Source organism: Dendrobates tinctorius, unplaced genomic scaffold (assembly GCF_039654945.1).
Source record: "Dendrobates tinctorius isolate UK_male_01 unplaced genomic scaffold, ASM3965494v1 ptg000251l, whole genome shotgun sequence".
In the NCBI taxonomy this organism is placed as follows: domain Eukaryota; kingdom Metazoa; phylum Chordata; class Amphibia; order Anura; family Dendrobatidae; genus Dendrobates; species Dendrobates tinctorius.
The window spans coordinates 8175535-8202169 of record NW_027361918.1 but is presented as its reverse complement, the minus strand read 5'-3'; the positions used below and the strand labels follow the sequence as shown (position 1 = coordinate 8202169).

Sequence of the window (26635 nt, the reverse complement as noted above, 5' to 3'; positions counted from 1 at the left end):
CGATAGTTTAATTCTAGAACAACTCATTGTATTTTGCGTTTAGTGGTGTTTTTAATCTTTTTAACTTTTTTCGGTAAGACTTATGCTGTGATTTTTCTTCTTTGTCACACTTTAGCTACCTTTTTTGATTCAAAAAGTTCATTTTTGAGTTTTGGACAACGCCTTGCCTTTTTCTAAATTTTTTTAGCAATTGTCTCTTTCCCAACATTTTCGGTCCTTTCTTTTTTTTAGTTAACACATTAGCAACTTTCACCGACAAAACCAAAGTTGAGCAAATCGACTCATGCGTTGGTGGTATAGTGGTGAGCATAGCTGCTTCTCAAGCAGTTGACCCGGGTTCGATTCCCAGCCAACGCCTTGCTTGATTTTCACATTTGGTGTTTCGTTATTCTTATTAAACTTTCTTCTTACAGTTTAGCAACCACCAAAATGAGAAAAAAGTAAAGAGAATATTTCTTAGCTTGTTCACCTTTCTCATCTAAACCATATAACAAAGATGGTTTTCTACTCTTTTTGTTGCTGAAAACTTAGTAGGGTTAATCTGCAATACCAAAGCAATTCTAGTTTAAGCCCTCAAATACTGAGTTGGCCAGGGATCGAACCAGGGTCAACTGCCTGGGAATCAATGCTGATGTAAGCATTGATGTCATCATGGTGAGCATAGTTGCTTTTCAAACAATAAGCGATAGTTTAATTCTAGAACAACTCATTGTATTTTGCGTTTAGTGGTGTTTTTAATCTTTTTAACTTTTTTCGGTAAGACTTATGCTGTGATTTTTCTTCTTTGTCACACTTTAGCTACCTTTTTTGATTCAAAAAGTTCATTTTTGAGTTTTGGACAACGCCTTGCCTTTTTCTAAATTTTTTTTTGCAACTGTCTCTTTCCCAACATTTTCGGTCCTTTCTTTTTTTGAGTTGGCCGGGGATCGAACCAGGGTCAACTGCTTGGGAATCAATGCTGATGTAAGCATTGATGTCATCATGGTGAGCATAGTTGCTTTTCAAACAATAAGCGATAGTTTAATTCAAGAACAACTCATTGTATTTTGCGTTTAGTGGTGTTTTTAATCTTTTTAACTTTTTTCGGTAAGACTTATGCTGTGATTTTTCTTCTTTGTCACACTTTAGCTACCTTTTTTGATTCAAAAAGTTCATTTTTGAGTTTTGGACAACGCCTTGCCTTTTTCTAAATTTTTTTAGCAATTGTCTCTTTCCCAACATTTTCGGTCCTTTCTTTTTTTTAGTTAACACATTAGTAACTTTCACCGACAAAACCAAAGTTGAGCAAGTCGACTCATGCGTTGGTGGTATAGTGGTGAGCATAGCTGCTTCCCAAGCAGTTGACCCGTGTTCGATTCCCGGCCAACGCCTTGCTTGTTTTTCACATTTGGTGTTTCGTTATTCTCATTAAACTTTCTTCTTACAGTTTAGCAACCACCAAAATGAGAAAAAAGTAAAGAGAATATTTCTTATCTTGTTCACCTTTCTCATCTAAACCATATAACAAAGATGGTTTTCTACTCTTTTTGTTGCTGAAAACTTAGTAGGGTTAATCTGCAATACCAAAGCAATTCTAGTTTAAGCCCTCAAATACTGAGTTGGCCAGGGATCGAACCAGGGTCAACTGCCTGGGAATCAATGCTGATGTAAGCATTGATGTCATCATGGTGAGCATAGTTGCTTTTCAAACAATAAGCGATAGTTTAATTCTAGAACAACTCATTGTATTTTGCATTTAGTGGTGTTTTTAATCTTTTTAACTTTTTTCGGTAAGACTTATGCTGTGATTTTTCTTCTTTGTCACACTTTAGCTACCTTTTTTGATTCAAAAAGTTCATTTTTGAGTTTTGGACAACGCCTTGCCTTTTTCTAAATTTTTTTTTGCAACTGTCTCTTTCCCAACATTTTCGGTCCTTTCTTTTTTTGAGTTGGCCGGGGATCGAACCAGGGTCAACTGCTTGGGAATCATTGCTGATGTAAGCATTGATGTCATCATGGTGAGCATAGTTGCTTTTCAAACAATAAGCGATAGTTTAATTCTAGAACAACTCATTGTATTTTGCGTTTAGTGGTGTTTTTAATCTTTTTAACTTTTTTCGGTAAGACTTATGCTGTGATTTTTCTTCTTTGTCACACTTTAGCTACCTTTTTTGATTCAAAAAGTTCATTTTTGAGTTTTGGACAACGCCTTGCCTTTTTCTAAATTTTTTTAGCAATTGTCTCTTTCCCAACATTTTCGGTCCTTTCTTTTTTTTAGTTAACACATTAGTAACTTTCACCGACAAAACCAAAGTTGAGCAAATCGACTCATGCGTTGGTGGTATAGTGGTGAGCATAGCTGCTTCCCAAGCAGTTGACCCGGGTTCGAATCCTGGCCAACGCCTTGCTTGTTTTTCACATTTGGTGTTTCGTTATTCTCATTAAACTTTCTTCTTACAGTTTAGCAACCACCAAAATGAGAAAAAGTAAAGAGAATATTTCTTAGCTTGTTCACCTTTCTCATCTAAACCATATAACAAAGATGGTTTTCTACTCTTTTTGTTGCTGAAAACTTAGTAGGGTTAACCTGCAATACCAAAGCAATTCTAGTTTAAGCCCTCAAATACTGAGTTGGCCAGGGATCGAACCAGGGTCAACTGCCTGGGAATCAATGCTGATGTAAGCATTGATGTCATCATGGTGAGCATAGTTGCTTTTCAAACAATAAGCGATAGTTTAATTCTAGAACAACTCATTGTATTTTGCGTTTAGTGGTGTTTTTAATCTTTTTAACTTTTTTCGGTAAGACTTATGCTGTGATTTTTCTTCTTTGTCACACTTTAGCTACCTTTTTTGATTCAAAAAGTTCATTTTTGAGTTTTGGACAACGCCTTGCCTTTTTCTAAATTTTTTTTTGCAATTGTCTCTTTCCCAACATTTTCGGTCCTTTCTTTTTTTGAGTTGGCCGGGGATCGAACCAGGGTCAACTGCTTGGGAATCAATGCTGATGTAAGCATTGATGTCATCATGGTGAGCATAGTTGCTTTTCAAACAATAAGCGATAGTTTAATTCTAGAACAACTCATTGTATTTTGCGTTTAGTGGTGTTTTTAATCTTTTTAACTTTTTTCGGTAAGACTTATGCTGTGATTTTTCTTCTTTGTCACACTTTAGCTACCTTTTTTGATTCAAAAAGTTCATTTTTGAGTTTTGGACAACGCCTTGCCTTTTTCTAAATTTTTTTAGCAATTGTCTCTTTCCCAACATTTTCGGTCCTTTCTTTTTTTTAGTTAACACATTAGTAACTTTCACCGACAAAACCAAAGTTGAGCAAATCGACTCATGCGTTGGTGGTATAGTGGTGAGCATAGCTGCTTCCCAAGCAGTTGACCCGGGTTCGAATCCCGGCCAACGCCTTGCTTGTTTTTCACATTTGGTGTTTCGTTATTCTCATTAAACTTTCTTCTTACAGTTTAGCAACCACCAAAATGAGAAAAAGTAAAGAGAATATTTCTTAGCTTGTTCACCTTTCTCATCTAAACCATATAACAAAGATGGTTTTCTACTCTTTTTGTTGCTGAAAACTTAGTAGGGTTAACCTGCAATACCAAAGCAATTCTAGTTTAAGCCCTCAAATACTGAGTTGGCCAGGGATCGAACCAGGGTCAACTGCCTGGGAATCAATGCTGATGTAAGCATTGATGTCATCATGGTGAGCATAGTTGCTTTTCAAACAATAAGCGATAGTTTAATTCTAGAACAACTCATTGTATTTTGCGTTTAGTGGTGTTTTTAATCTTTTTAACTTTTTTCGGTAAGACTTATGCTGTGATTTTTCTTCTTTGTCACACTTTAGCTACCTTTTTTGATTCAAAAAGTTCATTTTTGAGTTTTGGACAACGCCTTGCCTTTTTCTAAATTTTTTTTTGCAATTGTCTCTTTCCCAACATTTTCGGTCCTTTCTTTTTTTGAGTTGGCCGGGGATCGAACCAGGGTCAACTGCTTGGGAATCAATGCTGATGTAAGCATTGATGTCATCATGGTGAGCATAGTTGCTTTTCAAACAATAAGCGATAGTTTAATTCTAGAACAACTCATTGTATTTTGCGTTTAGTGGTGTTTTTAATCTTTTTAACTTTTTTCGGTAAGACTTATGCTGTGATTTTTCTTCTTTGTCACACTTTAGCTACCTTTTTTGATTCAAAAAGTTCATTTTTGAGTTTTGGACAACGCCTTGCCTTTTTCTAAATTTTTTTTTGCAATTGTCTCTTTCCCAACATTTTCGGTCCTTTCTTTTTTTGAGTTGGCCGGGGATCGAACCAGGGTCAACTGCTTGGGAATCAATGCTGATGTAAGCATTGATGTCATCATGGTGAGCATAGTTGCTTTTCAAACAATAAGCGATAGTTTAATTCTAGAACAACTCATTGTATTTTGCGTTTAGTGGTGTTTTTAATCTTTTTAACTTTTTTTGGTAAGACTTATGCTGTGATTTTTCTTCATTGTCACACTTTAGCTACCTTTTTTGATTCAAAAAGTTCATTTTTGAGTTTTGGACAACGCCTTGCCTTTTTCTAAATTTTTTTAGCAATTGTCTCTTTCCCAACATTTTCGGTCCTTTCTTTTTTTGAGTTGGCCGGGGATCGAACCAGGGTCAACTGCTTGGGAATCAATGCTGATGTAAGCATTGATGTCATCATGGTGAGCATAGTTGCTTTTCAAACAATAAGCAATAGTTTAATTCTAGAACAACTCATTGTATTTTGCGTTTAGTGGTGTTTTTAATCTTTTTAACTTTTTTCGGTAAGACTTATGCTGTGATTTTTCTTCTTTGTCACACTTTAGCTACCTTTTTTGATTCAAAAAGTTCATTTTTGAGTTTTGGACAACGCCTTGCCTTTTTCTAAATTTTTTTAGCAATTGTCTCTTTCCCAACATTTTCGGTCCTTTCTTTTTTTTAGTTTACACATTAGTAACTTTCACTGACAAAACCAAAGTTGAGCAAATCGACTCATGCGTTGGTGGTATAGTGGTGAGCATACCTGCTTCCCAAGCAGTTGACCCGGGTTCGATTCCCGGCCAACGCATTGCTTGTTTTTCACATTTGGTGTTTCGTTATTCTCATTAAACTTTCTTCTTACAGTTTAGCAACCACCAAAATGAGAAAAAAGTAAAGAGAATATTTCTTAGCTTGTTCACCTTTCTCATCTAAACCATATAACAAAGATGGTTTTCTACTCTTTTTGTTGCTGAAAACTTAGTAGGGTTAATCTGCAATACCAAAGCAATTATAGTTTAAGCCCTCAAATACTGAGTTGGCCAGGGATCGAACCAGGGTCAACTGCCTGGGAATCAATGCTGATGTAAGCATTGATGTCATCATGGTGAGCATAGTTGCTTTTCAAACAATAAGCGGTAGTTTAATTCTAGAACAACTCATTGTATTTTGCGTTTAGTGGTGTTTTTAATCTTTTTAACTTTTTTCGGTAAGACTTATGCTGTGATTTTTCTTCTTTGTCACACTTTAGCTACCTTTTTTGATTCAAAAAGTTCATTTTTGAGTTTTGGACAACGCCTTGCCTTTTTCTAAATTTTTTTAGCAATTGTCTCTTTCCCAACATTTTCGGTCCTTTCTTTTTTTTAGTTAACACATTAGTAACTTTCACCGACAAAACCAAAGTTGAGCAAATCGACTCATGCGTTGGTGGTATAGTGGTGAGCATAGCTGCTTCCCAAGCAGTTGACCCGGGTTCGATTCCCGGCCAACGCCTTGCTTGTTTTTCACATTTGGTGTTTCGTTATTCTCATTAAACTTTCTTCTTACAGTTTAGCAACCACCAAAATGAGAAAAAAGTAAAGAGAATATTTCTTAGCTTGTTCACCTTTCTCATCTAAACCATATAACAAAGATGGTTTTCTACTCTTTTTGTTGCTGAAAACTTAGTAGGGTTAATCTGCAATACCAAAGCAATTCTAGTTTAAGCCCTCAAATACTGAGTTGGCCAGGGATCGAACCAGGGTCAACTGCCTGGGAATAAATGCTGATGTAAGCATTGATGTCATCATGGTGAGCATAGTTGCTTTTCAAACAATAAGCGATAGTTTAATTCTAGAACAACTCATTGTATTTTGCGTTTAGTGGTGTTTTTAATCTTTTTAACTTTTTTCGGTAAGACTTATGCTGTGATTTTTCTTCTTTGTCACACTTTAGCTACCTTTTTTGATTCAAAAAGTTCATTTTTGAGTTTTGGACAACGCCTTGCCTTTTTCTAAATTTTTTTAGCAATTGTCTCTTTCCCAACATTTTCGGTCCTTTCTTTTTTTTAGTTAACACATTAGTAACTTTCACTGACAAAACCAAAGTTAAGCAAATCGACTCATGCGTTGGTGGTATAGTGGTGAGCATACCTGCTTCCCAAGCAGTTGACCCGGGTTCGATTCCCGGCCAACGCATTGCTTGTTTTTCACATTTGGTGTTTCGTTATTCTCATTAAACTTTCTTCTTACAGTTTAGCAACCACCAAAATGAGAAAAAAGTAAAGAGAATATTTCTTAGCTTGTTCACCTTTCTCATCTAAACCATATAACAAAGATGGTTTTCTACTCTTTTTGTTGCTGAAAACTTAGTAGGGTTAATCTGCAATACCAAAGCAATTCTAGTTTAAGCCCTCAAATACTGAGTTGGCCAGGGATCGAACCAGGGTCAACTGCCTGGGAATCAATGCTGATGTAAGCATTGATGTCATCATGGTGAGCATAGTTGCTTTTCAAACAATAAGCGGTAGTTTAATTCTAGAACAACTCATTGTATTTTGCGTTTAGTGGTGTTTTTAATCTTTTTAACTTTTTTCGGTAAGACTTATGCTGTGATTTTTCTTCTTTGTCACACTTTAGCTACCTTTTTTGATTCAAAAAGTTCATTTTTGAGTTTTGGACAACGCCTTGCCTTTTTCTAAATTTTTTTAGCAATTGTCTCTTTCCCAACATTTTCGGTCCTTTCTTTTTTTTAGTTAACACATTAGTAACTTTCACCGACAAAACCAAAGTTGAGCAAATCGACTCATGCGTTGGTGGTATAGTGGTGAGCATAGCTGCTTCCCAAGCAGTTGACCCGGGTTCGATTCCCGGCCAACGCTTTGCTTGTTTTTCACATTTGGTGTTTCGTTATTCTCATTAAACTTTCTTCTTACAGTTTAGCAACCACCAAAATGAGAAAAAAGTAAAGAGAATATTTCTTAGCTTGTTCACCTTTCTCATCTAAACCATATAACAAAGATGGTTTTCTACTCTTTTTGTTGCTGAAAACTTAGTAGGGTTAATCTGCAATACCAAAGCAATTCTAGTTTAAGCCCTCAAATACTGAGTTGGCCAGGGATCGAACCAGGGTCAACTGCCTGGGAATAAATGCTGATGTAAGCATTGATGTCATCATGGTGAGCATAGTTGCTTTTCAAACAATAAGCGATAGTTTAATTCTAGAACAACTCATTGTATTTTGCGTTTAGTGGTGTTTTTAATCTTTTTAACTTTTTTCGGTAAGACTTATGCTGTGATTTTTCTTCTTTGTCACACTTTAGCTACCTTTTTTGATTCAAAAAGTTCATTTTTGAGTTTTGGACAACGCCTTGCCTTTTTCTAAATTTTTTTAGCAATTGTCTCTTTCCCAACATTTTCGGTCCTTTCTTTTTTTTAGTTAACACATTAGCAACTTTCACCGACAAAACCAAAGTTGAGCAAATCGACTCATGCGTTGGTGGTATAGTGGTGAGCATAGCTGCTTCCCAAGCAGTTGACCCGGGTTCGATTCCCAGCCAATGCCTTGCTTGATTTTCACATTTGGTGTTTCGTTATTCTTATTAAACTTTCTTCTTACAGTTTAGCAACCACCAAAATGAGAAAAAAGTAAAGAGAATACTTCTTAGCTTGTTCACCTTTCTCATCTAAACCATATAACAAAGATGGTTTTCTACTCTTTTTGTTGCTGAAAACTTAGTAGGGTTAATCTGCAATACCAAAGCAATTCTAGTTTAAGCCCTCAAATACTGAGTTGGCCAGGGATCGAACCAGGGTCAACTGCCTGGGAATCAATGCTGATGTAAGCATTGATGTCATCATGGTGAGCATAGTTGCTTTTCAAACAATAAGCGATAGTTTAATTCTAGAACAACTCATTGTATTTTGCGTTTAGTGGTGTTTTTAATCTTTTTAACTTTTTTCGGTAAGACTTATGCTGTGATTTTTCTTCTTTGTCACACTTTAGCTACCTTTTTTGATTCAAAAAGTTCATTTTTGAGTTTTGGACAACGCCTTGCCTTTTTCTAAATTTTTTTTTGCAACTGTCTCTTTCCCAACATTTTCGGTCCTTTCTTTTTTTGAGTTGGCCGGGGATCGAACCAGGGTCAACTGCTTGGGAATCAATGCTGATGTAAGCATTGATGTCATCATGGTGAGCATAGTTGCTTTTCAAACAATAAGCGATAGTTTAATTCTAGAACAACTCATTGTATTTTGCGTTTAGTGGTGTTTTTAATCTTTTTAACTTTTTTCGGTAAGACTTATGCTGTGATTTTTCTTCTTTGTCACACTTTAGCTACCTTTTTTGATTCAAAAAGTTCATTTTTGAGTTTTGGACAACGCCTTGCCTTTTTCTAAATTTTTTTAGCAATTGTCTCTTTCCCAACATTTTCGGTCCTTTCTTTTTTTTAGTTAACACATTAGTAACTTTCACCGACAAAACCAAAGTTGAGCAAATCGACTCATGCGTTGGTGGTATAGTGGTGAGCATAGCTGCTTCCCAAGCAGTTGACCCGGGTTCGAATCCCGGCCAACGCCTTGCTTGTTTTTCACATTTGGTGTTTCGTTATTCTCATTAAACTTTCTTCTTACAGTTTAGCAACCACCAAAATGAGAAAAAGTAAAGAGAATATTTCTTAGCTTGTTCACCTTTCTCATCTAAACCATATAACAAAGATGGTTTTCTACTCTTTTTGTTGCTGAAAACTTAGTAGGGTTAATCTGCAATACCAAAGCAATTCTAGTTTAAGCCCTCAAATACTGAGTTGGCCAGGGATCGAACCAGGGTCAACTGCCTGGGAATCAATGCTGATGTAAGCATTGATGTCATCATGGTGAGCATAGTTGCTTTTCAAACAATAAGCGATAGTTTAATTCTAGAACAACTCATTGTATTTTGCGTTTAGTGGTGTTTTTAATCTTTTTAACTTTTTTCGGTAAGACTTATGCTGTGATTTTTCTTCTTTGTCACACTTTAGCTACCTTTTTTGATTCAAAAAGTTCATTTTTGAGTTTTGGACAACGCCTTGCCTTTTTCTAAATTTTTTTTTGCAATTGTCTCTTTCCCAACATTTTCGGTCCTTTCTTTTTTTGAGTTGGCCGGGGATCGAACCAGGGTCAACTGCTTGGGAATCAATGCTGATGTAAGCATTGATGTCATCATGGTGAGCATAGTTGCTTTTCAAACAATAAGCGATAGTTTAATTCTAGAACAACTCATTGTATTTTGCGTTTAGTGGTGTTTTTAATCTTTTTAACTTTTTTCGGTAAGACTTATGCTGTGATTTTTCTTCTTTGTCACACTTTAGCTACCTTTTTTGATTCAAAAAGTTCATTTTTGAGTTTTGGACAACGCCTTGCCTTTTTCTAAATTTTTTTAGCAATTGTCTCTTTCCCAACATTTTCGGTCCTTTCTTTTTTTTAGTTAACACATTAGTAACTTTCACTGACAAAACCAAAGTTGAGCAAATCGACTCATGCGTTGGTGGTATAGTGGTGAGCATAGCTGCTTCCCAAGCAGTTGACCCGGGTTCGAATCCCGGCCAACGCCTTGCTTGTTTTTCACATTTGGTGTTTCGTTATTCTCATTAAACTTTCTTCTTACAGTTTAGCAACCACCAAAATGAGAAAAAGTAAAGAGAATATTTCTTAGCTTGTTCACCTTTCTCATCTAAACCATATAACAAAGATGGTTTTCTACTCTTTTTGTTGCTGAAAACTTAGTAGGGTTAATCTGCAATACCAAAGCAATTCTAGTTTAAGCCCTCAAATACTGAGTTGGCCAGGGATCGAACCAGGGTCAACTGCCTGGGAATCAATGCTGATGTAAGCATTGATGTCATCATGGTGAGCATAGTTGCTTTTCAAACAATAAGCGATAGTTTAATTCTAGAACAACTCATTGTATTTTGCGTTTAGTGGTGTTTTTAATCTTTTTAACTTTTTTCGGTAAGACTTATGCTGTGATTTTTCTTCTTTGTCACACTTTAGCTACCTTTTTTGATTCAAAAAGTTCATTTTTGAGTTTTGGACAACGCCTTGCCTTTTTCTAAATTTTTTTTTGCAATTGTCTCTTTCCCAACATTTTCGGTCCTTTCTTTTTTTGAGTTGGCCGGGGATCGAACCAGGGTCAACTGCTTGGGAATCAATGCTGATGTAAGCATTGATGTCATCATGGTGAGCATAGTTGCTTTTCAAACAATAAGCGATAGTTTAATTCTAGAACAACTCATTGTATTTTGCGTTTAGTGGTGTTTTTAATCTTTTTAACTTTTTTCGGTAAGACTTATGCTGTGATTTTTCTTCTTTGTCACACTTTAGCTACCTTTTTTGATTCAAAAAGTTCATTTTTGAGTTTTGGACAACGCCTTGCCTTTTTCTAAATTTTTTTTTGCAATTGTCTCTTTCCCAACATTTTCGGTCCTTTCTTTTTTTGAGTTGGCCGGGGATCGAACCAGGGTCAACTTCTTGGGAATCAATGCTGATGTAAGCATTGATGTCATCATGGTGAGCATAGTTGCTTTTCAAACAATAAGCGATAGTTTAATTCTAGAACAACTCATTGTATTTTGCGTTTAGTGGTGTTTTTAATCTTTTTAACTTTTTTTGGTAAGACTTATGCTGTGATTTTTCTTCTTTGTCACACTTTAGCTACCTTTTTTGATTCAAAAAGTTCATTTTTGAGTTTTGGACAACGCCTTGCTTTTTTCTAAATTTTTTTAGCAATTGTCTCTTTCCCAACATTTTCGGTCCTTTCTTTTTTTTAGTTAACACATTAGTAACTTTCACTGACAAAACCAAAGTTGAGCAAATCGACTCATGCGTTGGTGGTATAGTGGTGAGCATAGCTGCTTCCCAAGCAGTTGACCCGGGTTTGATTCCCGGCCAACGCATTGCTTGTTTTTCACATTTGGTGTTTTGTTATTCTCATTAAACTTTCTTCTTACAGTTTAGCAACCACCAAAATGAGAAAAAAGTAAAGAGAATATTTCTTAGCTTGTTCACCTTTCTCATCTAAACCATATAACAAAGATGGTTTTCTACTCTTTTTGTTGCTGAAAACTTAGTAGGGTTAATCTGCAATACCAAAGCAATTATAGTTTAAGCCCTCAAATACTGAGTTGGCCAGGGATCGAACCAGGGTCAACTGCCTGGGAATCAATGCTGATGTAAGCATTGATGTCATCATGGTGAGCATAGTTGCTTTTCAAACAATAAGCGGTAGTTTAATTCTAGAACAACTCATTGTATTTTGCGTTTAGTGGTGTTTTTAATCTTTTTAACTTTTTTCGGTAAGACTTATGCTGTGATTTTTCTTCTTTGTCACACTTTAGCTACCTTTTTTGATTCAAAAAGTTCATTTTTGAGTTTTGGACAACGCTTTGCCTTTTTCTAAATTTTTTTAGCAATTGTCTCTTTCCCAACATTTTCGGTCCTTTCTTTTTTTTAGTTAACACATTAGTAACTTTCACCGACAAAACCAAAGTTGAGCAAATCGACTCATGCGTTGGTGGTATAGTGGTGAGCATAGCTGCTTCCCAAGCAGTTGACCCGGGTTCGATTCCCGGCCAACGCCTTGCTTGTTTTTCACATTTGGTGTTTCGTTATTCTCATTAAACTTTCTTCTTACAGTTTAGCAACCACCAAAATGAGAAAAAAGTAAAGAGAATATTTCTTAGCTTGTTCACCTTTCTCATCTAAACCATATAACAAAGATGGTTTTCTACTCTTTTTGTTGCTGAAAACTTAGTAGGGTTAATCTGCAATACCAAAGCAATTCTAGTTTAAGCCCTCAAATACTGAGTTGGCCAGGGATCGAACCAGGGTCAACTGCCTGGGAATAAATGCTGATGTAAGCATTGATGTCATCATGGTGAGCATAGTTGCTTTTCAAACAATAAGCGATAGTTTAATTCTAGAACAACTCATTGTATTTTGCGTTTAGTGGTGTTTTTAATCTTTTTAACTTTTTTCGGTAAGACTTATGCTGTGATTTTTCTTCTTTGTCACACTTTAGCTACCTTTTTTGATTCAAAAAGTTCATTTTTGAGTTTTGGACAACGCCTTGCCTTTTTCTAAATTTTTTTAGCAATTGTCTCTTTCCCAACATTTTCGGTCCTTTCTTTTTTTTAGTTAACACATTAGCAACTTTCACCGACAAAACCAAAGTTGAGCGAATCGACTCATGCGTTGGTGGTATAGTGGTGAGCATAGCTGCTTCTCAAGCAGTTGACCCGGGTTCGATTCCCAGCCAACGCCTTGCTTGATTTTCACATTTGGTGTTTCGTTATTCTTATTAAACTTTCTTCTTACAGTTTAGCAACCACCAAAATGAGAAAAAAGTAAAGAGAATACTTCTTAGCTTGTTCACCTTTCTCATCTAAACCATATAACAAAGATGGTTTTCTACTCTTTTTGTTGCTGAAAACTTAGTAGGGTTAATCTGCAATACCAAAGCAATTCTAGTTTAAGCCCTCAAATACTGAGTTGGCCAGGGATCGAACCAGGGTCAACTGCCTGGGAATCAATGCTGATGTAAGCATTGATGTCATCATGGTGAGCATAGTTGCTTTTCAAACAATAAGCGATAGTTTAATTCTAGAACAACTCATTGTATTTTGCGTTTAGTGGTGTTTTTAATCTTTTTAACTTTTTTCGGTAAGACTTATGCTGTGATTTTTCTTCTTTGTCACACTTTAGCTACCTTTTTTGATTCAAAAAGTTCATTTTTGAGTTTTGGACAACGCCTTGCCTTTTTCTAAATTTTTTTTTGCAACTGTCTCTTTCCCAACATTTTCGGTCCTTTCTTTTTTTGAGTTGGCCGGGGATCGAACCAGGGTCAACTGCTTGGGAATCAATGCTGATGTAAGCATTGATGTCATCATGGTGAGCATAGTTGCTTTTCAAACAATAAGCGATAGTTTAATTCTAGAACAACTCATTGTATTTTGCGTTTAGTGGTGTTTTTAATCTTTTTAACTTTTTTCGGTAAGACTTATGCTGTGATTTTTCTTCTTTGTCACACTTTAGCTACCTTTTTTGATTCAAAAAGTTCATTTTTGAGTTTTGGACAACGCCTTGCCTTTTTCTAAATTTTTTTAGCAATTGTCTCTTTCCCAACATTTTCGGTCCTTTCTTTTTTTTAGTTAACACATTAGTAACTTTCACCGACAAAACCAAAGTTGAGCAAATCGACTCATGCGTTGGTGGTATAGTGGTGAGCATAGCTGCTTCCCAAGCAGTTGACCCGGGTTCGAATCCCGGCCAACGCCTTGCTTGTTTTTCACATTTGGTGTTTCGTTATTCTCATTAAACTTTCTTCTTACAGTTTAGCAACCACCAAAATGAGAAAAAGTAAAGAGAATATTTCTTAGCTTGTTCACCTTTCTCATCTAAACCATATAACAAAGATGGTTTTCTACTCTTTTTGTTGCTGAAAACTTAGTAGGGTTAATCTGCAATACCAAAGCAATTCTAGTTTAAGCCCTCAAATACTGAGTTGGCCAGGGATCGAACCAGGGTCAACTGCCTGGGAATCAATGCTGATGTAAGCATTGATGTCATCATGGTGAGCATAGTTGCTTTTCAAACAATAAGCGATAGTTTAATTCTAGAACAACTCATTGTATTTTGCGTTTAGTGGTGTTTTTAATCTTTTTAACTTTTTTCGGTAAGACTTATGCTGTGATTTTTCTTCTTTGTCACACTTTAGCTACCTTTTTTGATTCAAAAAGTTCATTTTTGAGTTTTGGACAACGCCTTGCCTTTTTCTAAATTTTTTTTTGCAATTGTCTCTTTCCCAACATTTTCGGTCCTTTCTTTTTTTGAGTTGGCCGGGGATCGAACCAGGGTCAACTGCTTGGGAATCAATGCTGATGTAAGCATTGATGTCATCATGGTGAGCATAGTTGCTTTTCAAACAATAAGCGATAGTTTAATTCTAGAACAACTCATTGTATTTTGCGTTTAGTGGTGTTTTTAATCTTTTTAACTTTTTTTGGTAAGACTTATGCTGTGATTTTTCTTCTTTGTCACACTTTAGCTACCTTTTTTGATTCAAAAAGTTCATTTTTGAGTTTTGGACAACGCCTTGCTTTTTTCTAAATTTTTTTAGCAATTGTCTCTTTGCCAACATTTTCGGTCCTTTCTTTTTTTTAGTTAACACATTAGTAACTTTCACTGACAAAACCAAAGTTGAGCAAATCGACTCATGCGTTGGTGGTATAGTGGTGAGCATAGCTGCTTCCCAAGCAGTTGACCCGGGTTCGATTCCCGGCCAACGCATTGCTTGTTTTTCACATTTGGTGTTTCGTTATTCTCATTAAACTTTCTTCTTACAGTTTAGCAACCACCAAAATGAGAAAAAAGTAAAGAGAATATTTCTTAGCTTGTTCACCTTTCTCATCTAAACCATATAACAAAGATGGTTTTCTACTCTTTTTGTTGCTGAAAACTTAGTAGGGTTAATCTGCAATACCAAAGCAATTCTAGTTTAAGCCCTCAAATACTGAGTTGGCCAGGGATCGAACCAGGGTCAACTGCCTGGGAATAAATGCTGATGTAAGCATTGATGTCATCATGGTGAGCATAGTTGCTTTTCAAACAATAAGCGATAGTTTAATTCTAGAACAACTCATTGTATTTTGCGTTTAGTGGTGTTTTTAATCTTTTTAACTTTTTTCGGTAAGACTTATGCTGTGATTTTTCTTCTTTGTCACACTTTAGCTACCTTTTTTGATTCAAAAAGTTCATTTTTGAGTTTTGGACAACGCCTTGCCTTTTTCTAAATTTTTTTAGCAATTGTCTCTTTCCCAACATTTTCGGTCCTTTCTTTTTTTTAGTTAACACATTAGCAACTTTCACCGACAAAACCAAAGTTGAGCAAATCGACTCATGCGTTGGTGGTATAGTGGTGAGCATAGCTGCTTCTCAAGCAGTTGACCCGGGTTCGATTCCCAGCCAACGCCTTGCTTGATTTTCACATTTGGTGTTTCGTTATTCTTATTAAACTTTCTTCTTACAGTTTAGCAACCACCAAAATGAGAAAAAAGTAAAGAGAATACTTCTTAGCTTGTTCACCTTTCTCATCTAAACCATATAACAAAGATGGTTTTCTACTCTTTTTGTTGCTGAAAACTTAGTAGGGTTAATCTGCAATACCAAAGCAATTCTAGTTTAAGCCCTCAAATACTGAGTTGGCCAGGGATCGAACCAGGGTCAACTGCCTGGGAATCAATGCTGATGTAAGCATTGATGTCATCATGGTGAGCATAGTTGCTTTTCAAACAATAAGCGATAGTTTAATTCTAGAACAACTCATTGTATTTTGCGTTTAGTGGTGTTTTTAATCTTTTTAACTTTTTTCGGTAAGACTTATGCTGTGATTTTTCTTCTTTGTCACACTTTAGCTACCTTTTTTGATTCAAAAAGTTCATTTTTGAGTTTTGGACAACGCCTTGCCTTTTTCTAAATTTTTTTTTGCAACTGTCTCTTTCCCAACATTTTCGGTCCTTTCTTTTTTTGAGTTGGCCGGGGATCGAACCAGGGTCAACTGCTTGGGAATCAATGCTGATGTAAGCATTGATGTCATCATGGTGAGCATAGTTGCTTTTCAAACAATAAGCGATAGTTTAATTCTAGAACAACTCATTGTATTTTGCGTTTAGTGGTGTTTTTAATCTTTTTAACTTTTTTCGGTAAGACTTATGCTGTGATTTTTCTTCTTTGTCACACTTTAGCTACCTTTTTTGATTCAAAAAGTTCATTTTTGAGTTTTGGACAACGCCTTGCCTTTTTCTAAATTTTTTTAGCAATTGTCTCTTTCCCAACATTTTCGGTCCTTTCTTTTTTTTAGTTAACACATTAGTAACTTTCACCGACAAAACCAAAGTTGAGCAAATCGACTCATGCGTTGGTGGTATAGTGGTGAGCATAGCTGCTTCCCAAGCAGTTGACCCGGGTTCGAATCCCGGCCAACGCCTTGCTTGTTTTTCACATTTGGTGTTTCGTTATTCTCATTAAACTTTCTTCTTACAGTTTAGCAACCACCAAAATGAGAAAAAGTAAAGAGAATATTTCTTAGCTTGTTCACCTTTCTCATCTAAACCATATAACAAAGATGGTTTTCTACTCTTTTTGTTGCTGAAAACTTAGTAGGGTTAATCTGCAATACCAAAGCAATTCTAGTTTAAGCCCTCAAATACTGAGTTGGCCAGGGATCGAACCAGGGTCAACTGCCTGGGAATCAATGCTGATGTAAGCATTGATGTCATCATGGTGAGCATAGTTGCTTTTCAAACAATAAGCGATAGTTTAATTCTAGAACAACTCATTGTATTTTGCGTTTAGTGGTGTTTTTAATCTTTTTAACTTTTTTCGGTAAGACTTATGCTGTGATTTTTCTTCTTTGTCACACTTTAGCTACCTTTTTTGATTCAAAAAGTTCATTTTTGAGTTTTGGACAACGCCTTGCCTTTTTCTAAATTTTTTTTTGCAATTGTCTCTTTCCCAACATTTTCGGTCCTTTCTTTTTTTGAGTTGGCCGGGGATCGAACCAGGGTCAACTGCTTGGGAATCAATGCTGATGTAAGCATTGATGTCATCATGGTGAGCATAGTTGCTTTTCAAACAATAAGCGATAGTTTAATTCTAGAACAACTCATTGTATTTTGCGTTTAGTGGTGTTTTTAATCTTTTTAACTTTTTTCGGTAAGACTTATGCTGTGATTTTTCTTCTTTGTCACACTTTAGCTACCTTTTTTGATTCAAAAAGTTCATTTTTGAGTTTTGGACAACGCCTTGCCTTTTTCTAAATTTTTTTTTGCAATTGTCTCTTTCCCAACATTTTCGGTCCTTTCTTTTTTTGAGTTGGCCGGGGATCGAACCAGGGTCAACTGCTTGGGAATCAATGCTGATGTAAGCATTGATGTCATCATGGTGAGCATAGTTGCTTTTCAAACAATAAGCGATAGTTTAATTCTAGAACAACTCATTGTATTTTGCGTTTAGTGGTGTTTTTAATCTTTTTAACTTTTTTTGGTAAGACTTATGCTGTGATTTTTCTTCTTTGTCACACTTTAGCTACCTTTTTTGATTCAAAAAGTTCATTTTTGAGTTTTGGACAACGCCTTGCTTTTTTCTAAATTTTTTTAGCAATTGTCTCTTTCCCAACATTTTCGGTCCTTTCTTTTTTTTAGTTAACACATTAGTAACTTTCACTGACAAAACCAAAGTTGAGCAAATCGACTCATGCGTTGGTGGTATAGTGGTGAGCATACCTGCTTCCCAAGCAGTTGACCCGGGTTCGATTCCCGGCCAACGCATTGCTTGTTTTTCACATTTGGTGTTTCGTTATTCTCATTAAACTTTCTTCTTACAGTTTAGCAACCACCAAAATGAGAAAAAAGTAAAGAGAATATTTCTTAGCTTGTTCACCTTTCTCATCTAAACCATATAACAAAGATGGTTTTCTACTCTTTTTGTTGCTGAAAACTTAGTAGGGTTAATCTGCAATACCAAAGCAATTATAGTTTAAGCCCTCAAATACTGAGTTGGCCAGGGATCGAACCAGGGTCAACTGCCTGGGAATCAATGCTGATGTAAGCATTGATGTCATCATGGTGAGCATAGTTGCTTTTCAAACAATAAGCGGTAGTTTAATTCTAGAACAACTCATTGTATTTTGCGTTTAGTGGTGTTTTTAATCTTTTTAACTTTTTTCGGTAAGACTTATGCTGTGATTTTTCTTCTTTGTCACACTTTAGCTACCTTTTTTGATTCAAAAAGTTCATTTTTGAGTTTTGGACAACGCCTTGCCTTTTTCTAAATTTTTTTAGCAATTGTCTCTTTCCCAACATTTTCGGTCCTTTCTTTTTTTTAGTTAACACATTAGTAACTTTCACCGACAAAACCAAAGTTGAGCAAATCGACTCATGCGTTGGTGGTATAGTGGTGAGCATAGCTGCTTCCCAAGCAGTTGACCCGGGTTCGATTCCCGGCCAATGCCTTGCTTGTTTTTCACATTTGGTGTTTCGTTATTCTCATTAAACTTTCTTCTTACAGTTTAGCAACCACCAAAATGAGAAAAAAGTAAAGAGAATATTTCTTAGCTTGTTCACCTTTCTCATCTAAACCATATAACAAAGATGGTTTTCTACTCTTTTTGTTGCTGAAAACTTAGTAGGGTTAATCTGCAATACCAAAGCAATTCTAGTTTAAGCCCTCAAATACTGAGTTGGCCAGGGATCGAACCAGGGTCAACTGCCTGGGAATAAATGCTGATGTAAGCATTGATGTCATCATGGTGAGCATAGTTGCTTTTCAAACAATAAGCGATAGTTTAATTCTAGAACAACTCATTGTATTTTGCGTTTAGTGGTGTTTTTAATCTTTTTAACTTTTTTCGGTAAGACTTATGCTGTGATTTTTCTTCTTTGTCACACTTTAGCTACCTTTTTTGATTCAAAAAGTTCATTTTTGAGTTTTGGACAACGCCTTGCCTTTTTCTAAATTTTTTTAGCAATTGTCTCTTTCCCAACATTTTCGGTCCTTTCTTTTCTTTAGTTAACACATTAGCAACTTTCACCGACAAAACCAAAGTTGAGCAAATCGACTCATGCGTTGGTGGTATAGTGGTGAGCATAGCTGCTTCTCAAGCAGTTGACCCGGGTTTGATTCCCGGCCAACGCATTGCTTGATTTTCACATTTGGTGTTTCGTTATTCTTATTAAACTTTCTTCTTACAGTTTAGCAACCACCAAAATGAGAAAAAAGTAAAGAGAATATTTCTTAGCTTGTTCACCTTTCTCATCTAAACCATATAACAAAGATGGTTTTCTACTCTTTTTGTTGCTGAAAACTTAGTAGGGTTAATCTGCAATACCAAAGCAATTCTAGTTTAAGCCCTCAAATACTGAGTTGGCCAGGGATCGAACCAGGGTCAACTGCCTGGGAATCAATGCTGATGTAAGCATTGATGTCATCTTGGTGAGCATAGTTGCTTTTCAAACAATAAGCGATAGTTTAATTCTAGAACTACTCATTGTATTTTGCGTTTAGTGGTGTTTTTAATCTTTTTAACTTTTTTCGGTAAGACTTATGCTGTGATTTTTCTTCTTTGTCACACTTTAGCTACCTTTTTTGATTCAAAAAGTTCATTTTTGAGTTTTGGACAACGCCGTGCCTTTTTCTAAATTTTTTTTTGCAATTGTCTCTTTCCCAACATTTTCAGTCCTTTCTTTTTTTGAGTTGGCCGGGGATCGAACCATGGTCAACTGCTTGGGAATCAATGCTGATGTAAGCATTGATGTCTTCTTGGTGAGCATAGTTGCTTTTCAAACAATAAGCGATAGTTTAATTCTAGAACAACTCATTGTATTTTGCGTTTAGTGGTGTTTTTAATCTTTATAACTTTTTTCGGTAAGACTTATGCTGTGATTTTTCTTCTTTGTCACACTTTAGCTACCTTTTTTGATTCAAAAAGTTCATTTTTGAGTTTTGGACAACGCCTTGCCTTTTTCTAAATTTTTTTAGCAATTGTCTCTTTCCCAACATTTTCGGTCCTTTCTTTGTTTTAGTTAACACATTAGTAACTTTCACTGACAAAACCAAAGTTGAGCAAATGGACTCATGCGTTGGTGGTATAGTGGTGAGCATAGCTGCTTCCAAAGCAGTTGACCCGGTTCGATTCAACGCAACAAATAAGGGTTTTTTTTTACTAACACGAAAAACTTTTTGCGGACAGTTTTTGTAGTGTTATTGCAGAAAATGTAAAAACACAACAAGTTGCCGTAAGCGTTGGTGGTATAGTGGTGAGCATAGCTGCCTTCCAAGCAGTTGACCCGGGTTCGATTCCCGGCCAACGCATTGCTTGTTTTTCTCATTTGGTGTTTCGTTATTCTCATTAAACTTTCTTCTTACAGTTTAGCAACCACCAAAATGAGAAAAAAGTAAAGAGAATATTTCTTAGCTTGTTCACCTTTCTCATCTAAACCATATAACAAAGATGGTTTTCTACTCTTTTTGTTGCTGAAAACTTAGTAGGGTTAATCTGCAATACCAAAGCAATTCTAGTTTAAGCCCTCAAATACTGAGTTGGCCAGGGATCGAACCAGGGTCAACTGCCTGGGAATCAATGCTGATGTAAGCATTGATGTCATCTTGGTGAGCATAGTTGCTTTTCAAACAATAAGCGATAGTTTAATTCTAGAACAACTCATTGTATTTTGCGTTTAGTGGTGTTTTTAATCTTTATAACTTTTTTCGGTAAGACTTATGCTGTGATTTTTCTTCCTTGTCACACTTTAGCTACCTTTTTTGATTCAAAAAGTTCATTTTTGAGTTTTGGACAACGCCTTGCCTTTTTCTAAATTTTTTTAGCAATTGTCTCTTTCCCAACATTTTCGGTCCTTTCTTTTTTTTAGTTAACACATTAGTAACTTTCACCGACAAAACCAAAGTTGAGCAAATGGACTCATGCGTTGGTGGTCCCGGACCACCAAATGGACCCGGGTTCAATTCCCAGCCAAGGCAACAATTAAGGGTATTTTTTTTTTTTTACTAACACGAAAAACTTTTTGCGGACAATTTTTGTAGTGTTATTGCAGAAAATGTAAAAACAACAAGTTGCCATAAGCGTTGGTGGTATAGTGGTGAGCATAGCTGCCTTCCAAGCAGTTGACCCGGGTTCGATTCCCGGCCAACGCATTGCTTGTTTTTCACATTTGGTGTTTCGTTATTCTCATTAAACTTTCTTCTTACAGTTTAGCAACCACCAAAATGAGAAAAAAGTAAAGAGAATATTTCTTAGCTTGTTCACCTTTCTCATCTAAACCATATAACAAAGATGGTTTTCTACTCTTTTTGTTGCTGAAAACTTAGTAGGGTTAATCTGCAATACCAAAGCAATTCTAGTTTAAGCCCTCAAATACTGAGTTGGCCAGGGATCGAACCAGGGTCAACTGCCTGGGAATCAATGCTGATGTAAGCATTGATGTCATCTTGGTGAGCATAGTTGCTTTTCAAACAATAAGCGATAGTTTAATTCTAGAACAACTCATTGTATTTTGCGTTTAGTGGTGTTTTTAATCTTTTTAACTTTTTTCGGTAAGACTTATGCTGTGATTTTTCTTCTTTGTCACACTTTAGCTACCTTTTTTGATTCAAAAAGTTCATTTTTGAGTTTTGGACAACGCCTTGCCTTTTTCTAAATTTTTTTTTGCAATTGTCTCTTTCCCAACATTTTCAGTCCTTTCTTTTTTTGAGTTGGCCGGGGATCAAACCAGGGTCAACTGCCTGGGAATCAATGCTGATGTAAGCATTGATGTCATCTTGGTGAGCATAGTAGCTTTTCAAACAATAAGCGATAGTTTAATTCTAGAACAACTCATTGTATTTTGCGTTTAGTGGTGTTTTTAATCTTTATAACTTTTTTCGGTAAGACTTATGCTGTGATTTTTCTTCTTTGTCACACTTTAGCTACCTTTTTTGATTCAAAAAGTTCATTTTTGAGTTTTGGACAACGCCTTGCCTTTTTCTAAATTTTTTTTTGCAATTGTCTCTTTCCCAACATTTTCAGTCCTTTCTTTTTTTGAGTTGGCCGGGGATCAAACCAGGGTCAACTGCCTGGGAATCAATGCTGATGTAAGCATTGATGTCATCTTGGTGAGCATAGTTGCTTTTCAAACAATAAGCGATAGTTTAATTCTAGAACAACTCATTGTATTTTGCGTTTAGTGGTGTTTTTTTTTTTTAACTTTTTTCGGTAAGACTTATGCTGTGATTTTTCTTCTTTGTCACACTTTAGCTACCTTTTTTGATTCAAAAAGTTCATTTTTGAGTTTTGGACAACGCCTTGCCTTTTTCTAAATTTTTTTTTGCAATTGTCTCTTTCCCAACATTTTCAGTCCTTTCTTTTTTTGAGTTGGCCGGGGATCGAACCAGGGTCAACTGCCTGGGAATCAATGCTGATGTAAGCATTGATGTCATCTTGGTGAGCATAGTTGCTTTTCAAACAATAAGCGATAGTTTAATTCTAGAACAACTCATTGTATTTTGCGTTTAGTGGTGTTTTTAATCTTTTTAACTTTTTTCGGTAAGACTTATGCTGTGATTTTTCTTCTTTGTCACACTTTAGCTACCTTTTTTGATTCAAAAAGTTCATTTTTGAGTTTTGGACAACGCCTTGCCTTTTTCTAAATTTTTTTTTGCAATTGTCTCTTTCCCAACATTTTCAGTCCTTTCTTTTTTTGAGTTGGCCGGGGATCGAACCAGGGTCAACTGCCTGGGAATCAATGCTGATGTAAGCATTGATGTCATCTTGGTGAGCATAGTTGCTTTTCAAACAATAAGCGATAGTTTAATTCTAGAACAACTCATTGTATTTTGCGTTTAGTGGTGTTTTTAATCTTTATAACTTTTTTCGGTAAGACTTATGCTGTGATTTTTCTTCTTTGTCACACTTTAGCTACCTTTTTTGATTCAAAAAGTTCATTTTTGAGTTTTGGACAACGCCTTGCCTTTTTCTAAATTTTTTTAGCAATTGTCTCTTTCCCAACATTTTCGGTCCTTTCTTTTTTTTAGTTAACACATTAGTAACTTTCACCGACAAAACCAAAGTTGAGCAAATGGACTCATGCGTTGGTGGTCCCGGACCACCAAATGGACCCGGGTTCAATTCCCATCCAAGGCAACAATTCAGGGTATTTTTTTTTTTTTACTAACACGAAAGACTTTTTGCGGACAATTTTTGTAGTGTTATTGCAGAAAATGTAAAAACACAACAAGTTGCCGTAAGCGTTGGTGGTATAGTGGTGAGCATAGCTGCCTTCCAAGCAGTTGACCCGGGTTCGATTCCCGGCCAACGCATTGCTTGTTTTTCACATTTGGTGTTTCGTTATTCTCATTAAACTTTCTTCTTACAGTTTAGCAACCACCAAAATGAGAAAAAAGTAAAGAGAATATTTCTTAGCTTGTTCACCTTTCTCATCTAAACCATATAACAAAGATGGTTTTCTACTCTTTTTGTTGCTGAAAACTTAGTAGGGTTAATCTGCAATACCAAAGCAATTCTAGTTTAAGCCCTCAAATACTGAGTTGGCCAGGGATCGAACCAGGGTCAACTGCCTGGGAATCAATGCTGATGTAAGCATTGATGTCATCTTGGTGAGCATAGTTGCTTTTCAAACAATAAGCGATAGTTTAATTCTAGAACAACTCATTGTATTTTGCGTTTAGTGGTGTTTTTAATCTTTTTAACTTTTTTCGGTAAGACTTATGCTGAGATTTTTCTTCTTTGTCACACTTTAGCTACCTTTTTTGATTCAAAAAGTTCATTTTTGAGTTTTGGACAACGCCTTGCCTTTTTCTAAATTTTTTTTTGCAATTGTCTCTTTCCCAACATTTTCAGTCCTTTCTTTTTTTGAGTTGGCCGGGGATCGAACCAGGGTCAACTGCCTGGGAATCAATGCTGATGTAAGCATTGATGTCATCTTGGTGAGCATAGTTGCTTTTCAAACAATAAGCGATAGTTTAATTCTAGAACAACTCATTGTATTTTGCGTTTAGTGGTGTTTTTAATCTTTTTAACTTTTTTCGGTAAGACTTATGCTGTGATTTTTCTTCTTTGTCACACTTTAGCTACCTTTTTTGATTCAAAAAGTTCATTTTTGAGTTTTGGACAACGCCTTGCCTTTTTCTAAATTTTTTTTTGCAATTGTCTCTTTCCCAACATTTTCAGTCCTTTCTTTTTTTGAGTTGGCCGGGGATCGAACCAGGGTCAACTGCCTGGGAATCAATGCTGATGTAAGCATTGATGTCATCTTGGTGAGCATAGTTGCTTTTCAAACAATAAGCGATAGTTTAATTCTAGAACAACTCATTGTATTTTGCGTTTAGTGGTGTTTTTAATCTTTATAACTTTTTTCGGTAAGACTTATGCTGTGATTTTTCTTCTTTGTCACACTTTAGCTACCTTTTTTGATTCAAAAAGTTCATTTTTGAGTTTTGGACAACGCCTTGCCTTTTTCTAAATTTTTTTAGCAATTGTCTCTTTCCCAACATTTTCGGTCCTTTCTTTTTTTTAGTTAACACATTAGTAACTTTCACTGACAAAACCAAAGTTGAGCAAATGGACTCATGCGTTGGTGGTCCCGGACCACCAAATGGACCCGGGTTCAATTCCCAGGCAACAATTAAGGGTATTTTTTTTTTTTTACTAACACAAAAAACTTTTTGCGGACAATTTTTGTAGTGTTATTGCAGAAAATGTAAAAACACAACAAGTTGCCGGAAGCGTTGGTGTTATAGTGGTGAGCATAGCTGTCTTCCAAGCAGTTGACCCGGGTATGATTCCCGGCCAACGCATTGCGTGTTTTTCACATTTGGTGTTTCGTTATTCTCATTAAACTTTCTTCTTACAGTTTAGCAACCATCAAAATGAGAAAAAAGTAAAGAGAATATTTCTTAGCTTGTTCACCTTTCTCATCTAAACCATATAACAAATATGGTTTTCTACTCTTTTTGTTGCTGAAAACTTAGTAGGGTTAATCTGCAATACCAAAGCAATTCTAGTTTAAGCCCTCAAATACTGAGTTGGCCAGGGATCGAACCAGGGTCAACTGCCTGGGAATCAATGCTGATGTAAGCATTGATGTCATCTTGGTGAGCATAGTTGCTTTTCAAACAATAAGCGATAGTTTAACTCTAGAACAACTCATTGTATTTTGCGTTTAGTGGTGTTTTTAATCTTTTTAACTTTTTTCGGTAAGACTTATGCTGTGATTTTTCTTCTTTGTCACACTTTAGCTACCTTTTTTGATTCAAAAAGTTCATTTTTGAGTTTTGGACAACGCCGTGCCTTTTTCTAAATTTTTTTTTGCAATTGTCTCTTTCCCAACATTTTCAGTCCTTTCTTTTTTTGAGTTGGCCGGGGATCGAACCAGGGTCAACTGCCTGGGAATCAATGCTGATGTAAGCATTGATGTCATCTTGGTGAGCATAGATGCTTTTCAAACAATAAGCGATAGTTTAATTCTAGAACAACTCATTGTATTTTGCGTTTAGTGGTGTTTTTAATCTTTATAACTTTTTTCGGTAAGACTTATGCTGTGATTTTTCTTCTTTGTCACACTTTAGCTACCTTTTTTGATTCAAAAAGTTCATTTTTGAGTTTTGGACAACGCCTTGCCTTTTTCTAAATTTTTTTTTGCAATTGTCTCTTTCCCAACATTTTCAGTCCTTTCTTTTTTTGAGTTGGCCGGGGATCGAACCAGGGTCAACTGCCTGGGAATCAATGCTGATGTAAGCATTGATGTCATCTTGGTGAGCATAGTTGCTTTTCAAACAATAAGCGATAGTTTAATTCTAGAACAACTCATTGTATTTTGCGTTTAGTGGTGTTTTTAATCTTTATAACTTTTTTCGGTAAGACTTATGCTGTGATTTTTCTTCTTTGTCACACTTTAGCTACCTTTTTTGATTCAAAAAGTTCATTTTTGAGTTTTGGACAACGCCTTGCCTTTTTCTAAATTTTTTTACCAATTGTCTCTTTCCCAACATTTTCGGTCCTTTCTTTATTTTAGTTAACACATTAGTAACTTTCACCGACAAAACCAAAGTTGAGCAAATGGACTCATGCGTTGGTGGTATAGTGGTGAGCATAGCTGCTTCCCAAGCAGTTGACCCGGGTTCGATTCAACGCAACAAATAAGGGTTTTTTTTTACTAACACGAAAAACTTTTTGCGGACAATTTTTGTAGTGTTATTGCAGAAAATGTAAAAACACAACAAGTTGCCGTAAGCGTTGGTGGTATAGTGGTGAGCATAGCTGCCTTCCAACCAGTTGACCCGAGTTTGATTCCCGGCCAATGCATTGCTTGTTTTTCACATTTGGTGTTTCGTTATTCTCATTAAACTTTCTTATTACAGTTTAGCAACCACCAAAATGAGAAAAAAGTAAAGAGAATATTTCTTAGCTTGTTCACCTTTCTCATCTAAACCATATAACAAAGATGGTTTTCTACTCTTTTTGTTGCTGAAAACTTAGTAGGGTTAATCTGCAATACCAAAGCAATTCTAGTTTAAGCCCTCAAATACTGAGTTGGCCAGGGATCGAACCAGGGTCAACTGCCTGGGAATCAATGCTGATGTAAGCATTGATGTCATCTTGGTGAGCATAGTTGCTTTTCAAACAATAAGCGATAGTTTAATTCTAGAACAACTCATTGTATTTTGCGTTTAGTGGTGTTTTTAATCTTTTTAACTTTTTTCGGTAAGACTTATGCTGTGATTTTTCTTCTTTGTCACACTTTAGCTACCTTTTTTGATTCAAAAAGTTCATTTTTGAGTTTTGGACAACGCCTTGCCT

The 26635-nt window shown here is 35.9% G+C and overlaps 21 non-coding genes across 21 annotated transcripts; all 21 read left to right on the top strand.

Annotated features, from left to right (window-relative positions):
- Positions 1-1298: 1298 nt before the first annotated feature.
- TRNAG-CCC (transfer RNA glycine (anticodon CCC)) lies at positions 1299-1370 on the top strand. The gene has a single exon. It is a non-coding gene; the product is annotated as a tRNA-Gly (tRNA).
- A 941-nt stretch (positions 1371-2311) lies between these two features.
- Positions 2312-2383, top strand: TRNAG-CCC (transfer RNA glycine (anticodon CCC)). The gene has a single exon. It is a non-coding gene; the product is annotated as a tRNA-Gly (tRNA).
- A 940-nt stretch (positions 2384-3323) lies between these two features.
- TRNAG-CCC (transfer RNA glycine (anticodon CCC)) lies at positions 3324-3395 on the top strand. Its single transcript has one exon. It is a non-coding gene; the product is annotated as a tRNA-Gly (tRNA).
- Positions 3396-4994: 1599 nt separating this feature from the next.
- TRNAG-CCC (transfer RNA glycine (anticodon CCC)) lies at positions 4995-5066 on the top strand. Its single transcript has one exon. It is a non-coding gene; the product is annotated as a tRNA-Gly (tRNA).
- Positions 5067-5677: 611 nt separating this feature from the next.
- Positions 5678-5749, top strand: TRNAG-CCC (transfer RNA glycine (anticodon CCC)). The gene has a single exon. It is a non-coding gene; the product is annotated as a tRNA-Gly (tRNA).
- Positions 5750-6360: 611 nt separating this feature from the next.
- TRNAG-CCC (transfer RNA glycine (anticodon CCC)) lies at positions 6361-6432 on the top strand. The gene has a single exon. It is a non-coding gene; the product is annotated as a tRNA-Gly (tRNA).
- A 611-nt stretch (positions 6433-7043) lies between these two features.
- Positions 7044-7115, top strand: TRNAG-CCC (transfer RNA glycine (anticodon CCC)). Its single transcript has one exon. It is a non-coding gene; the product is annotated as a tRNA-Gly (tRNA).
- A 611-nt stretch (positions 7116-7726) lies between these two features.
- Positions 7727-7798, top strand: TRNAG-CCC (transfer RNA glycine (anticodon CCC)). The gene has a single exon. It is a non-coding gene; the product is annotated as a tRNA-Gly (tRNA).
- A 941-nt stretch (positions 7799-8739) lies between these two features.
- TRNAG-CCC (transfer RNA glycine (anticodon CCC)) lies at positions 8740-8811 on the top strand. Its single transcript has one exon. It is a non-coding gene; the product is annotated as a tRNA-Gly (tRNA).
- Positions 8812-9751: 940 nt separating this feature from the next.
- Positions 9752-9823, top strand: TRNAG-CCC (transfer RNA glycine (anticodon CCC)). The gene has a single exon. It is a non-coding gene; the product is annotated as a tRNA-Gly (tRNA).
- A 1270-nt stretch (positions 9824-11093) lies between these two features.
- Positions 11094-11165, top strand: TRNAG-CCC (transfer RNA glycine (anticodon CCC)). The gene has a single exon. It is a non-coding gene; the product is annotated as a tRNA-Gly (tRNA).
- A 611-nt stretch (positions 11166-11776) lies between these two features.
- TRNAG-CCC (transfer RNA glycine (anticodon CCC)) lies at positions 11777-11848 on the top strand. The gene has a single exon. It is a non-coding gene; the product is annotated as a tRNA-Gly (tRNA).
- Positions 11849-13472: 1624 nt separating this feature from the next.
- On the top strand, positions 13473-13544 carry TRNAG-CCC (transfer RNA glycine (anticodon CCC)). The gene has a single exon. It is a non-coding gene; the product is annotated as a tRNA-Gly (tRNA).
- A 940-nt stretch (positions 13545-14484) lies between these two features.
- Positions 14485-14556, top strand: TRNAG-CCC (transfer RNA glycine (anticodon CCC)). The gene has a single exon. It is a non-coding gene; the product is annotated as a tRNA-Gly (tRNA).
- A 1624-nt stretch (positions 14557-16180) lies between these two features.
- On the top strand, positions 16181-16252 carry TRNAG-CCC (transfer RNA glycine (anticodon CCC)). The gene has a single exon. It is a non-coding gene; the product is annotated as a tRNA-Gly (tRNA).
- Positions 16253-17522: 1270 nt separating this feature from the next.
- On the top strand, positions 17523-17594 carry TRNAG-CCC (transfer RNA glycine (anticodon CCC)). The gene has a single exon. It is a non-coding gene; the product is annotated as a tRNA-Gly (tRNA).
- Positions 17595-18205: 611 nt separating this feature from the next.
- TRNAG-CCC (transfer RNA glycine (anticodon CCC)) lies at positions 18206-18277 on the top strand. The gene has a single exon. It is a non-coding gene; the product is annotated as a tRNA-Gly (tRNA).
- Positions 18278-18888: 611 nt separating this feature from the next.
- TRNAE-CUC (transfer RNA glutamic acid (anticodon CUC)) lies at positions 18889-18960 on the top strand. Its single transcript has one exon. It is a non-coding gene; the product is annotated as a tRNA-Glu (tRNA).
- A 1104-nt stretch (positions 18961-20064) lies between these two features.
- TRNAG-UCC (transfer RNA glycine (anticodon UCC)) lies at positions 20065-20136 on the top strand. The gene has a single exon. It is a non-coding gene; the product is annotated as a tRNA-Gly (tRNA).
- A 768-nt stretch (positions 20137-20904) lies between these two features.
- On the top strand, positions 20905-20976 carry TRNAG-UCC (transfer RNA glycine (anticodon UCC)). Its single transcript has one exon. It is a non-coding gene; the product is annotated as a tRNA-Gly (tRNA).
- Positions 20977-23064: 2088 nt separating this feature from the next.
- On the top strand, positions 23065-23136 carry TRNAG-UCC (transfer RNA glycine (anticodon UCC)). The gene has a single exon. It is a non-coding gene; the product is annotated as a tRNA-Gly (tRNA).
- Positions 23137-26635: the final 3499 nt, after the last annotated feature.